The sequence below is a fragment of the Taudactylus pleione genome, unplaced genomic scaffold, assembly GCF_031769625.1.
Source record: "Taudactylus pleione unplaced genomic scaffold, aTauple2 ptg003751l, whole genome shotgun sequence".
Classification (NCBI taxonomy): Eukaryota; Metazoa; Chordata; class Amphibia; order Anura; family Myobatrachidae; genus Taudactylus; species Taudactylus pleione.
The window spans coordinates 56,935-66,836 of record NW_028288073.1 but is presented as its reverse complement, the minus strand read 5'-3'; positions in this window follow the sequence as shown (position 1 = coordinate 66,836).

Below are 9,902 nucleotides of genomic sequence, written 5' to 3'. Positions count from 1 at the left end.
CTCTGTTCCATTTCCCTCTCACATCTCTGTTCCCTTTCCGTCTCTCACGTCTCAGTTCCCCTTCCCTCCCTCACATCTCTGTTCCATTTCCCTCCCTCACATCTCTGTTCCCCTTCCCTCCCTCACATCTCTGTTCCATTGCCCTCACTCACATCTCTGTTCCCTTTCCCTCTCTCACATCTGTTCCCCTTCCGTCTCTCTCATCTCTGTTCCATTTCCCTCTCTCACATCTCTGTTCCCTTTCCCTCTCTCTCTCATCTCTGTTACCCTTCCCTCTCTCACATCTCCATTCCCCTTCCATCTCTCTCATCTCTGTTCCCTTTCCCTCTCACATCTCTGTTCGCTATCCCTCTCTCACATCTCTGTTCCCCTTCCCCCCCTCACATCTCTGTTCCCCTTCCATCCCTCACATCTCTGTTCCCCTTCCCTCCCTCACATCTCTGTTCCCCTTCCCTCCCTCACATCTCTGTTCCACTTCCCTCCCTCACATCTCTGTTCCGTTTGCCTCTCTCACATCTCTGTTCCATTTCCCTCTCTCTCATCTCTGTTCCCCTTCCCTCTCATATCTCTGTTCCCTTTCCCTCTCTCACATCTCTGTTCCCCTTCCCTCCCTCACATCTCTGTTCTCCTTCCCTCCCTCACATCTCTGTTCCCCTTCCGTCTCTCTCATCTCTGTTCCCCTTCCGTCTCTCTCATCTCTGTTCCATTTCCCTCCCTCACATCTCTATTCCCTTTCGCTCTCTCTCATCTCTGTTCCCCTTCCCTCTCTCTCATCTCTGTTCCCCTTCCCTCTCACATCTGTTCCCTTTCCCTCTCACATCTGTTCCCTTTCCCTCTCTCACATCTGTTCCCTTTCCCTCTCTCACATCTGTTCCCTTTCCCTCTCTCACATCTGTTCCCTTTCCCTCTCTCATATCTCTGCTCCCTTTCCCTCTCATATCTCTGTTCCCTTTCAATCTCTCTCATCTCTGTTCAGTTTCCCTCTCTATCATCTCTGTTCCCTTTCCCTCTCTCTCATCTCTGTTCCCTTTCCCTCTCTCATATCTCTGTTCCCTTTCCCTCTTATATCTCTGTTCCCATTCCCTCTCTCTCATCTCTGTTCCCTTTCCCTCTCTCTCATCTCTGTTCCCTTTCCCTCTCTCTCATCTCTGTTTCCTTTCCCTCTCTCTCATCTCTGTTCCCTTTCCCTCTCTCTCATCTCTGTTCCTTCCACCTCTCTCTCATCTCTGTTCCATTTCCCTCTCTCACATCTCTGTTCCCTTTCCCTATCTCTCTCATCTGTTACCCTTCCCTCTCTCACATCTCCATTCCCCTTCCATCTCTCTCATCTCTGTTCCATTTCCCTCTCACATCTCTGTTCCCTTTCCGTCTCTCACGTCTCAGTTCCCCTTCCCTCCCTCACATCTCTGTTACCCTTCCCTCTCTCACATCTCTGTTCCCCTTCCATCTCTCTCATCTCTGTTCCATTTCCCTCCCTCACATCTCTATTCCCTTTCCCTCTCTCTCATCTCTGTTCCCCTTCCCTCTCTCTCATCTCTAATCCCCTTCCATCTCTCTCATCTCTGTTCCCCTTCCCTTCTCTCTCATCTCTGTTCCCTTTCCCTCTCTCACATCTCTGTTCCCCATCCATCTCTCTCATCTGTTCCCTTTCCCTCTCTCACATCTTTGTTCCCTTTCACTCTATCTCATCTCTGTTCCCTTTCCCTCTCCCTCTCTCTCATTTCCTTTCCCTTTCACTCTATTTCATCTCTGTTCCCTTTCCCTCTCCCTCTCTCTCATCTCCGTTCCCTTTCCTTATCTCTCATCTCTCTTCCCTTTCCCCTCTCTCATCTCTGTTCCCTATCACTCATCTCTGTTCCCTATCTCTCATCTCTGTTCCCTATCTGTCATCTCTGTTCCCTTTCCCCTCTCTCATCTGTTCCCCTTCCACCTCTCTCATCGCTCACCCTATCTATCATCTCTCATCCCTTTCCCCTCTCTCCTCTCTCTTCACTTTCCCCTTTTTTCCCCTTCCACCTCTTTCATCTCTGTTCCCTTTCCCTCTCTCTCATCTCTGTTCCCTTTCCCTCTCACATCTGTTCCCTTTCCCTCTCTCACATCTGTTCCCTTTCCCTCTCTCACATCTGTTCCCTTTCCCTCTCTCATATCTCTGTTCCCTTTCCCTCTCATATCTCTGTTCCTTTTCAATCTCTCTCATCTCTGTTCCCTTTCCCTCTCTCTCATCTCTGTTCCCTTTCCCTCTCTCTCATCTCTGTTTCATTTCCCTCTCATCTCTGTTCCCTTTCCCTCTTTCACATCTGTTCCCCTTCTGTCTCTCTCATCTCTGATCCCTTTACCTCTCTCTCATCTCTGTTCGCATTCCCTCTCTCTCATCTCTGTTCCCTTTCCCTCTCTCTCATCTCTGTTCTCTTTCCCTCTCTCTCATCTCTGTTCTCTTTCCCTCTCTCTCATCTCTGTTCCCTTTCCCTCTCTCTCATCTCTGTTCCCTTTCCCTCTCTCTCATCTCTTGTCCCTTTCCCTCTCTCTCATCTCTGTTCCCCTACCACCTCTCTCTCATCTCTGTTCCCCTTCCACCTCTCTCTCATCTGTTCCCTTTCCCTCGCTCTCATCTCTGTTCCCCTTCCACCTCTCTCGTCTGTTCCCCTTCCACCTCTCTCATCTCTGTTCCCTATCACTCATCTCTGTTCCCTTTCCCTCTCTCTCATCTCTGTTCCCTTTCCCTCTCTCTCATCTCTGTTCTCTCCCTCTCTCATATCTCTGTTCCATTTCCCTCTCTCACATCTCTGTTTCATTTGCCTTTCTCACATCTCTGTTCCCTTTCCCTCTCTCTCATCTCTGTTCTCTCCCTCTCTCATATCTCTGTTCTATTTCCCTCTCTCACATCTCTGTTTCATTTGCCTTTCTCACATCTCTGTTCCATTTGCCTCTCTCACATCTCATTCCCCTTCCATCTCTCTCATCTCTGTTCCATTTCCCTCTCACATCTCTGTTCCATTTGCCTCTCTCTCATCTCTGTTCCCGTTCCCTCTCACATCTCTGTTCCCTTTCCCTCCCTCACATCCCTGTTCCCCTTCCCTCCCTCATATCTCTGTTACCCTTCCCTCCCTCACATCTCTGTTCCATTTGCCTCTCTCTCATCTCTGTTCCCTTTCCCTCTCACATCTCTGTTCCCTTTCCCTCTCTCACATCTCTGTTCCCCTTCCCTCCCTCAGATCTCTGTTACCCTTCCCTCTCTCACATCTCTGTTCCCCTTCCATCTCTCTCATCTCTGTTTCATTTCCCTCCCTCACATCTCTTTTCCCTTTCCCTCTCTCTCATCTCTGTTCCCTTTCCCTCTCTCTCATCTCTAATCCCCTTACATCTCTCTCTTCTCTGTTCCCCTTCCCTTCTCTCTCATCTCTGTTCCCCTTCCATCTCTCTCATCTGTTCTATTTCCCTCTCTCACATCTTTGTTCCCTTTCACTCTATCTCATCTCTGTTCCCTTTCCCTCTCCCTCTCTCTCATCTCCGTTCCCTTTCCCTCTCTCTCATCTCTGTTCCCTATCTCTCATCTCTCTTCCCTTTCCCCTCTCTCATCTCATCTCTGTTCCCTATCTCTCATCTCTGTTCCCTATCTCTCATCTCTGTTCCCTTTCCCCTTTCTCATCTGTTCCCCTTCCACCTCTCTCATCGCTCTCCCTATCTCTCATCTCTCATCCCTTTCCCCTCTCTCCTCTCTCTTCACTTTCCCATTTGTTCCCCTTCCACCTCTTTCATCTCTGCTCACTTTCCCTCTCTCTCATCTCTGTTCCCTCTCTCTCTTCCCTTTCCCCTCTCTCATCTCTCTTCCCTTTCCCATCTCTGTTCCCCTTCCACCTTTCTCATCTCTGTTCCCTTTCCCCGCTCTCATCTCTTCCCCTTCCACCTCTCTCATCTCTGTTCCCTATCTCTCATCCCCTCTCTCATCTCTGTTCCCTCTCTCTCATCTCTCTTCCCTTTCCCCTATCTCATCTCTCTTCCATTTCCTCTTTCTCATCTCTCTTCCCTTTCCCCTCTCTCATCTCTGTTCCCCTTCCACCTCTCTCATCTCTGTTCCCTCTCTCTCATCTCTGTTCCCTCTCTCTCATCTCTGTTCCCTCTCTCTCTCATCTGTTCCCTCTCTATCTCTCATCTCTGTTCCCTCTCTTATTCTCCTCTCTTCCCTCTCTCTCTCTCTCATCTCTCTTCCCTCTCTCTCTCATCTCTCTTCCCTCTCTCTCTCTCTCATCTCTCTTCCCTCTCTCTCTCTCATCTGTTTCTCTTCCACCTCTTTCATCTCTCTTCCCCTTCCAACTCTCTCATCTCTCTTCCCTCTCTCTCATCTCTCTTCCCTCTCTCTCATCTCTCTTCCCCTTCCACCTCTCTCATCTCTCTTCCCTCTCTCTCATCTCTCTTCCCTCTCTCTCATCTCTCTTCCCCTTCCACCTCTCTCATCTCTGTTCCCTCTGTCTCATCTCTCTTCCCCTTCCATCTCTCTCATCTCTGTTCCCCATCCCTCTCTCTCATCTCTGTTCCCTCTCTCTCTCTCATCTGTTTCTCTTCCACCTCTCTCTCTCTCTCTCTCTCTCATCTCTCTTCCCTCTCTTTCTCATCTCTTCCCTCTCTCTCTCTCATCTCTCTTCCCTCTCACTCTCTCATCTCTCTTCCCTCTCTCTCTCATCTCTCTTCCCTCTCTCTCATCTCTCTTCCCTCTCTCTCTCTCATCTCTCTTCCCTCTCTCAATATCTCTCTCTCATCTCTGTTCCCCTTCCACCTCTCTTATCTCTCTTCCCTCTCTCATCTCTCATCCCTCGCTCATCTCTCATCCCTCTCTCATCTCTCATCCCTCTCTCTCATCTCTCATCCCTCTCTCTCATCTCTCTTCCCCTTCCACCTCTCTCATCTCTCTTCCCTCTCTCTCATCTCTCTTCCCTCTCTCTCATCTCTCTTCCCTCTCTCTCATCTCTCTTCCATCTCTCTCATCTCTCTTCCATCTCTCTCATCTCTCTTCCATCTCTCTCATCTCTCTTCCATCTCTCTTCCCCTTCCACCTCTCTCATCTCTGTTCACTCTGTCTCATCTCTCTTCGATCTGTCTCATCTCTCTTCCCTATCTCTCATCTCTCTTCCCCTTCCACCTCTCTCATTTCTGTACCCCTTCCACCTCTCTCATCTCTCTTCCCTCTCTCTCTCTCTCCTCTCTTCCCTCTCTCTCATCTCTCTTCCCCTTCCACCTCTCTCATCTCTCTTCCCTCTGTTTCAACTCTCTTCCCTCTGTCTCATCTATCTTCCCTCTCTCTCATCTTTCTTCCCTCTCTCTCATCTCTCTTTCCTCTCTCTCATCTCTCTTCCCTCTCTCTCATTTCTCTTCCCTCTCTCTCATCTCTCTTCCCTCTCTCTCATATCTCTTCCCCTTCCACCTCTCATCTCTGTTCCCTTTCCCTCTCTCACATCTGTTCCCCTTCTGTCTCTCTCATCTCTGTTCCCATTCCCTCTCTCTCATCTCTGTTCCCTTTCCCCCTCTCTCATCTCTGTTCCCTTTCCCTCTCTCTCATCTTTGTTCCCTTTCCCTCTCTCTCATCTCTGTTCCCTTTCCCTCTCTCTCATCTCTGTTCCCTTTCCCTCTCTCACATCTCTGTTCCATTTCCCTCTCTCACATCTCTGTTCCATTTCCCTCACTCACATCTCTGTTCCCCTTCCCTCTCTCACATCTGTTCCCCTTCCATCTCTCTCATCTCTGTTCCCTTTCCCTCTCTCACATCTCTGTTCCCCTTCCCTCCCTCACATCTCTGACCCCCTTCCCTCCCTCACATCTCTGTGCCATTTGCCTCTCTCACATCTCTGTTCCATTTCCCTCTCTCACATCTCTGTTCCCTTTCCCTCTCACATCTCTGTTCCCCTTCCCTCCCTCACATCTGTTCCCCTTCCCTCCCTCACATCTCTGTTCCCCTTCCCTCCCTCACATCTCTGTTCCCCTTCCGTCTCTCTCATCTCTGCTCCATTTCCCTCCCTCACATCTCTATTCCCTTTCCCTCTCTCTCATCTCTGTTCCCCTTCCATCTCTCTCATCTCTGTTCCCCTTCCCTTCTCTCTCATCTCTGTTCCCTTTCCCTCTCTCTCATCTCTGTTCCCTTTCCCTCTCTCACATCTCTGTTCCCTTTCCCTCTCACATCTGTTCCCTTTCCCTCTCACATCTGTTCCCTTTCCCTCTCTCATATCTCTGTTCCCTTTCAATCTCTCTCATCTCTGTTCCCTTTCCCTCTCACATCTGTTCCCTTTCCCTCTCACATCTGTTCCCTTTCCCTCTCTCATCTGTTCCCTTTCCCTCTCTCTCATCTCTGTTCCCTTTCCCTCTCACATCTGTTCCCTTTCCCTCTCACATCTGTTCCCTTTCCCTCTCTCACATCTGTTCCCTTTCCCTCTCCCATATCTCTGTTCCCTTTCCCTCTCTCATATCTCTGTTCCCTTTCCCTCTCTCATATCTCTGTTCCCTTTCCCTCTCTCATATCTCTGTTCCCTTTCAATCTCTCTCATCTCTGTTCCCTTTCCCTCTCTCTCATCTCTGTTCCCTTTCCCCCTCTCTCATCTGTTCCCTTTCCCTCTCTCTCATCTGTTCCCTTTCCCTCTCTCATATCTCTGTTCCCTTTCCCTCTCACATCTGTTCCCTTTCCCTCTCTCATATCTCTGTTCCCTTTCCCTCTCTCATATCTCTGTTCCCTTTCAATCTCTCTCATCTCTGTTCCCTTTCCCTCTCTCTCATCTCTGTTCCCTTTCCCTCTCTCTCATCTCTGTTCCCTTTCCCTCTCTCTCATCTCTGTTCCATTTCCCTCTCTCTCATCTCTGTTCCATTTCCCTCTCTCTCATCTCTGTTCCATTTCCCTCTCTCTCATCTCTGTTCCATTTCCCTCTCATCTCTGTTCCCTTTCCCTCTTTCACATATGTTCCCATTCTGTCTCTTTCATCTCTGATCCCTTTACCTCTCTCTCATCTCTGTTCCCATTCCCTCTCTCTCATCTCTGTTCCCTTTCCCTATCTCTCATCTCTGTTCCCTTTCCCTCTCTCTCGTCTCTGATCCTTTACCCTCTCTCTCATCTCTGTTCCCTTTCCCTCTCTCACATCTCTGTTCCCTTTCCCTCTCTCTCATCTCTGCTCCATTTCCCTCTCATCTCTGTTCCCTTTCCCTCTTTCACATATGTTCCCCTTCTGTCTCTCTCATCTCTGATCCCTTTACCTCTCTCTCATCTCTGTTCCCATTCCCTCTCTCTCATCTCTGTTCCCTTTCCCTCTCTCTCATCTGTTCCCTTTCCCTCTCTCATATCTCTGTTCCCTTTCCCTCTCTCATATCTCTGTTCCCTGTCAATCCCTCTCACATCTGTTCCCTTTCCCTCTCACATCTGTTCCCTTTCCCTCTCTCATATCTCTGTTCCCTTTCCCTCTCTCATATCTCTGTTCCCTTTCAATCTCTCTCATCTCTGTTCCCTTTCCCTCTCTCTCATCTCTGTTCCCTTTCCCTCTCTCTCATCTCTGTTCCATTTCCCTCTCATCTCATCTCTGTTCCATTTCCCTCTCATCTCTGTTCCCTTTCCCTCTTTCACATATGATCCCCTTCTGTCTCTCTCATCTCTGATCCCTTTACCTCTCTCTCATCTCTGTTCCCATTCCCTCTCTCTCATCTCTGTTCCCTTTCCCTCTCTCTCGTCTCTGTTCCCTTTCCCTCTCTCTCATCTCTGTTCCCTTTCCCTCTCTCTCATCTCTGTTCCCTTTCCCTCTCTCTCATCTCTGTTCCATTTCCCTCTCATCTCTGTTCCCTTTCCCTCTTTCACATATGTTCCTCTTCTGTCTCTCTCATCTCTGATCCCTTTACCTCTCTCTCATCTCTGTTCCCATTCCTTCTCTCTCATCTCTGTTCCCTTTCCCTCTCTCTCATCTCTGTTCCCTTTCACTCTCTCTCATCTCTGTTCCCTTTCCCTCTCTCTCATCTCTGTTCCCCTTCCACCTCTCATCTCTGTTCCCTATCTCTCATCTCTGTTCCCTTTCCTCTCTCTCATCTGTTCCCCTTCCACCTCTCATCTCTGTTCCCTACCTCTCATCTCTCATCCCTTTGCCCTCTCTCATCTCTCTTCCCTTTCCCCTCTCTCATCTCTCTTCCCTTTCCCCTCTCTCATTTCTGTTCCCCTTCCACCTCTTTCATCTCTGTTCCCTTTCCCTCTCTCTCATCTCTGTTCCCTCTCTCTCATCTCTTTTCCTTCTCTCTCATCTCTTTTCCTTCCACCTTCCACCTCTCTCATCTCTGTTCCCTTTCCCCGCTCTCATCTGTTCCCCTTCCACCTCTCTCATCTCTGTTCCCTATCTCTCATCCCTCTTCCCTTTCCCCTCTCTCATCTCTGTTCCCTCTCTCTCATCTCTCTTCCCTTTCCCCTCTCTCATCTCTCTTCCCTTTTACTCTTTCTCATCTCTCTTCCCTTTCACCTCTCTCATCTCTGTTCCCCTTCCACCTCTCTCATCTCTGTTCCATCTCTCTCATCTCTGTTCCTTCTCTCTCATCTCTGTTCCTTCTCTCTCATCTCTGTTCCCTCTCTCTCATCTCTGTTCCCTCTCTCTCTCATCTCTGTTCCCTCTCTCTCTCATCTCTCTACCCTCTCTCTCTCTCATCTCTCTTCCCTCTCTCTCTCTCTCATCTCTCTTCCCTCTCACTCTCTCATCTCTGTTCCCCTTCCACCTCTCTCATCTCTTCCCTCTCTCATCTCTCTTCCATCTCTCATCTCTCATCCCTCTCTCATCTCTCTTTCCTCTCTCTCATCTCTCTCATCTCTCTTCCCTCTCATCTCTCTTCCCTCTCTCATCCCTCTCTCTCTCTCATCTCTCTTCCCTCTCTCATCTCTCTTCCCCTTCCACCTCTCTCATCTCTTTTCCCTCTGTCTCATCTCTCTTCCCTCTCTCTCATCTCTCTTCCCTCTCTCTCATCTCTCTTCCCTCTCTCTCATTTCTCTTCCCCTTCCACATCTCTCATCTCTGTTACCTCTGTCTCATCTCTCTTCCCTATCTCTCATCTCTCTTCCCCTTCCACCTCTCTCATCTCTGTTCCCTATCTCTCATCTCTATTCCCCTTCCACCTCTCATCTCTGTTCCCTATCTCTCATCTCTGTTCTCTTTCCCCTCTCTCATCTGTTCCCCTTCCACCTCTCTCATCTCTCTCCCTATCTCTCATCTCTCATCCCTTTCCCCTCTCTCATCTCTCTTCCCTTTCCCCTCTCTCATCTCTCTTCCCTTTCCCCTCTCTCATCTCTGTTCCCCTTCCACCTCTTTCATCTCTGTTCCCTTTCCCTCTCTCTCATCTCTGTTCCCTCTCTCTCATCTCTTTTCCTTCTCTCTCATCTCTTTTCCTTCCACCTCTCTCATCTCTGTTCCCATTCCCCGCTCTCATCTGTTCCCCTTCCACCTCTCTCATCTCTGCTCCCTATCTCTCATCCCTCTTCCCTTTCCCCTCTCTCATCTCTGTTCCCTCTCTGTCATCTCTCTTCCCTTTCCCCTCTCTCATCTCTTTTCCCTTTCCTCTTTCTCATCTCTCTTCCCTTTCCCCTCTCTCATCTCTGTTCCCTTTCCCTCTTTCACATAAGTTCCCCTTCTGTCTCTCTCATCTCTGATCCCTTTACCACTCTCTCATCTCAGTTCCCTATCTCTTATCTCTGTTCCCTATCCCCTCTCTCATCTGTTCGCCTTCCACCTCTCTCATCGCTCTCCCTATCTCTCATCCCTTTCCCCTCTCTCCTCTCTCTTCACTTTCCCCTTTGTTCCCCTTCCACCTCTTTCATCTCTGTTCCCTTTCCCTCTCTCTCATCTCTGTTCCCTCTCTCTCTTCCCTTTCCCCTCTCTCATCTCTCTTCCCTTTCCCATCTCTGTTCCCCT